This window comes from Pinus tabuliformis, chromosome 1_2 (genome assembly GCF_031772625.1).
Source record: "Pinus tabuliformis cultivar Carrire ecotype Pingquan chromosome 1_2, CPIR1, whole genome shotgun sequence".
In the NCBI taxonomy this organism is placed as follows: domain Eukaryota; kingdom Viridiplantae; phylum Streptophyta; class Pinopsida; order Pinales; family Pinaceae; genus Pinus; species Pinus tabuliformis.
The window spans coordinates 661173852-661178652 of record NC_142298.1 but is presented as its reverse complement, the minus strand read 5'-3'; the positions used below and the strand labels follow the sequence as shown (position 1 = coordinate 661178652).

General features: G+C 35.2%; 1 pseudogene; it reads left to right on the top strand.

Moving 5' to 3' along the window:
- The first annotated feature begins 257 nt into the window (after positions 1–257).
- Positions 258–1272, top strand: LOC149207420 (protein EXORDIUM-like 3 pseudogene; annotated as a pseudogene).
- The last annotated feature ends 3529 nt before the right edge of the window (positions 1273–4801 follow it).

The window sequence follows — 4801 nt, the reverse complement described above, 5'->3', positions numbered from 1 at the left end:
GTGTTTTCATATATACATGTTAGTTGTCTATGCAACAACAAACATGGCATCCACAGCTGGTAATTGCTTGGAACATAATTAAGATGAATAAAGAAATTAAAGAAACAAGTCAAAGGAGGAACTTGGATGTTGTTGTATATACATAAAGAGCAGGGTACATGTATTTCCCATGCATGCATGTTATGGAGAAGAAACCATTGAATCTCATTGCATTGTATCCATTGCATTGTTGCTTTGTGTGTTGTTCCAGAGAGAAAATGGGTGTGTTTGCATGTGTGGATTTGTTTTTTTTCATTGTATTATCCTTAGTTAAAGCATGGAGGCCATGGACTCAATATTTCAATTGGAATACTACTGCTTTGGGACTAGGACAATAGCCCAATAAGGCAGATTTGCAGTTTGGGACTTTGAATAACAATGAAGGGTCCTCGCTATATATGAATATGAAGTACCACATGGGGCCTGTGTTGACTTATGCAATCAATGTCCATACAATTTGGCATGGTAGGTGGAGTAAGAAGGAGAATAGGGTTATCAATGAGTTTCTTCTATCTATCTCTAATAATACAAAGAGCCCTTCTATGGGTCAGTGGTGGCAAACATTGCAACTATATACTGATCAAACTGGTGCTAATATTAGCAGAAATATAGTGATTACTAGTTAGCACGATGATTACTACTCCCATGGTAAGGTAACGAGTAGGCTTACTTTTCAGGAAGTGATAAAGAATGTCATAACCGCCAAGAGTAGTCCCCTTCCCATTGATCCCAAGAATGGTATTTACCTCCTCCTCACTTCTGGTGATGTTGTTGTCCAAGACTTCTGCAAAGAAGCCTATGGATTTCACTATTTTACATTCCCCTCCATTGTATGATACACATTGCCTTATGCATGGGTTGGGAATTCTGGAAAATAGTACCTACAAGTCTATGCTTATCCTTTTGCAGTGCCAAGCTACATGACTAGAATGAAGGCATTGAAGGCACCTAATGGGGATGTTGGTATCGATGGGATGATAAGTGTGATTTCCCATGAATCCCCTGATCAATGCCTGGTATGATGGTGAGGATCCTACTTCTTTTACTGAGATTGCAGATCTTTGTGAAGGTCTTTATGGGACTTGAGGAGGTGGATCTTACGTTGGACAAGTCTTGACAAACAAATTTAGGGCTAATTACAATTTCAATGGCATCAGGAGGAAGTATTTAGTGCAATGGATATGGAGTCCTATTTTGAATGCATGCTTGATACCAAATGCATTGGATAGTTGAAGATGTTGTAGTGCTCTTGTTAGTGGAAAATGGGTTTGCTAGTGTTATGGTCAGACTCAGGGGTTTTTATCAAGCCTTACTATCACAAATTCTATTTGTGGGTTGGATCTAGACAACTTATTCATGGCTTCTTTATTGGTATAGACCTCAACATGCCTTAGGATTATTCTACCCAAAAATGCAGCAAAGTGTTGTGGAACACTGGAGGCTCTAATCCCATTTTTATTTCTTGACAGTATGTACTAAGTGTTCTTATTTTAACAGTCATCCCACTCTGTTTGCTTGTGTGTGTCTATATAGCTCTATCTATTTAGACTATTTAGATAAATCTTAAACAGAGAGCATTTGTATATACAGCTCGATCTATTTATACTATTCAGAGAAATATCGATCACAGAGCATTCATGTCTATTGAATTTTTAAGATCTATTTTGATTAAGTAAAGTAATTCTATATTCACATCAAATTTTACTAGAATTTCCATTTATGGTGACTAGGTTTCTAGAATGATGTCAATGTTGTGTATTTTTCACTGGTCAGGACTCACTTGGATACATTTTGTAAATTTTAGAAATGGAATTTTTTGTTTTGAATGGTGTTTTAATCCCCTCGACATCTGCATAAATTTTTAGTAGATATAGGGGATATTGGTTTGACATATAAGATCTGAATGACTAAATGAATTGAATCCTTAAGATCTCCATTTGATTATCTGATTCTGAAATATCTGAGAGGCAACGAAGTCTGTTCTCTTCTAGTTTCCTAGAGCACCCAAAATTCCAAATTATAGCACTAAAGTCTTTCCAAGTCCATGAAATTTTTGTGTAATAATGTTAAATGAAATTCTTGTTTAATAATATTCCATGAATGACTGAAACATGTTGCATTAGTAAATTTCTATTATAGAAACATGAAGCAGCAACGTAGAATAGGTTTTACAGAAACATGAAGCAGTAGCATAGAGTAGGTTTTGTATCAATGGAGTGTGTTTTATATCAGTTAATGACAAGAAAAACTTTTGTAAGAACATTTACTACCAGATTCTTTGAATTGTAAGAACATTTACTACCAGATTCTTTGGATTACAAAACTGAAGTCTAAAAGTCTTTTTTATTTTTTTGGCTCCATTTTACCTTCAAATTCATAGGCTTGAATTCTTTGAAAGACCACCTTCATATCCACCTCCATGTCTATCATTTCTCCAAAAGCTAATTTTCAGAAGCATTTGATTTGCAAAATCTAATGCTTATAAACACTTGTTTTTGGCTCTAGCCTAGCTAATTCTCAGAAACACTTGATTTGCAAAAGCTAATGCTCAGAAACACTTGTTTTGGCTCTAGCTTTGATTTTGTTTTGTCTTTACTATTTGCTATTGCAATGTGTTAATAATCCAAGTAAAAATCTAAATAATCAACACCTACAACTTGAGAATATACATTTGTCTCTGGATTTACCTTGTGCCTATCTATGATGCCATCCGCCATCAACTTGATTCCAAACTAACCATTCACTTAATACCCTCTTTAAGTTGGAAAATTTTAAACAAAACATTCATATAATACCCTCTCTTTCAGCTGGAAGAAGCCAGCTCCAACTCTCTCTACCCTCTCTGTGAGGAGGCCAGCTCCAACTCTCTCTACCCTCTTTGTGAGGAGGTGCGCTAGCTATTGGAAGATTATCAACAAACCATCCACATAATAGTAGCCTCTCCTCAAGTTGGAAGATGTACCAGCACCAAATGTTATTTTAAATTAGAAGCTCATGCCTTTCATTTCTTTTCTCATCACCCTATTCTACAATAATAGTTACAATATTAGTTATATTGCTTTCATCTTCATGATCTGAAATACAAATTAATTATCAATCCATGTTTTTACTCATCTATGGGTTCTAAACAAACCATTTACATAATAAGTTGGAAGAGGTGCTAGCTCTAGTTTTCATTTCAAATCAGAATGGGTTTTAAATGAACCATTCACTTAATAAGTTGGAAGAGGTTCCAGCTTCAATTTTCATTTCATTTCAAATGAGAAGCTCATTCTTTTAATATATTGTTGCCTTGCACACAAATATGGATGAAATAAGATAGGTATTTGCCTAAAACAAACATTATATCAAATCATATGGAGGACAATAAAACTATATACAATGCTACATTGAAAACACTTTTTGCATTGTAGTTCTCAATGTTACCATGGAACCTTAGAAAATGATCAAAATAGTGAAGAGTTGTCATGCTTGCAACTACATAATCAGAAACTACTATGCAATTATTGTGTCCATTCCAATGTTAGACTGGAAATTCGCAGTTGTTGAAAGGTTGGGAACTATAAAGACATTCTGATATGTACTATAAAACATGTTAGAAAAATATTGTGTCCATTCCAATGTTAGACTCGCAAGTCACAGCTGTTGAAAGGCTGGGAATTAGAAAGACATTATGATATGTACTATAAAACATGCTAGAAAAATTGAAAGAAACTAAGGAAGTCAAAACTAATACTACAGAGGGAAGTGTCAAAAACCACTCGGAGGAAATGAGATTTCTGGTCCGGGAGATGGGAGACATACAAATCTCGACAAATTTCATACCTAAAACTCCAATTTCCTATGTAATATCTATTGAATCCTTTAAGGTCTTTGAAGACAGATTTCTCCACGACTGTGCAAGGCTTCTAAACAAGTTGGAAAGATCATAACGGAAGGATAAAGGAACTAAAAATAAGCATATATGCATTCCTTTTATATAAGGAAGAGTGAAATGAAAATTGTTTTTGTGTCGCATATTAGACTTAAGTGGTTGTAAATGAAGTGTTTTCATTTATACGTGTTAGCTGTGTATGCAACAAAAAACATGACATCTAGTACCATGACACAATATGAATTTCAGTTTGAATGTTGTCATCAACGTGGGATGCGTGCAAATCACCACTAAAACACACAATCAATGACCTTTTACGCTCTCTCAAATTTTCATTCCTTTTCTACTCAGAAAAATTTCTATTGAAGGTAAAAGAGGAGGAGTGACTAAGTGAAAAATAATTTCATCGATTATGGATGAAAAGGATCGCACTAGTGATGGACAACAGAGTGCATTTACATGGATGGAAGAGTAGTAGAAGTATCTACTCATAGTCTGCGTGCTTATATCAGATAAGGGTATTTGCAAAAAGAAAAAGTCTTCCTTCAGCATATTATGAAGAATGGAGGAAAACAAAATGCCATTACCTGGGAAAGCCTTGTCGAGGCCTATATAGAGAGTGAAAAAGTTCACAAGGCTATGGAGGCAATGACAAGATCTCTGTCAGTTGGACAAAATCATTGGTAGCCAGGTGATGTTAAAATTGCATAGGAACTTTTGAAGACTCTGAGAGGGGTTAAATTTGTGATTAGAGAGATCAAGAGTTCTCTTGGAGTAGATGAAGATAGCTAGATTGAGTGGTGCTGCAGGTTCAGGCAGATGCATGGATTGTCTGTTAGATGCCATCTTACTTTTGATAGATGTGCTATATGAATATTATACTCCTAA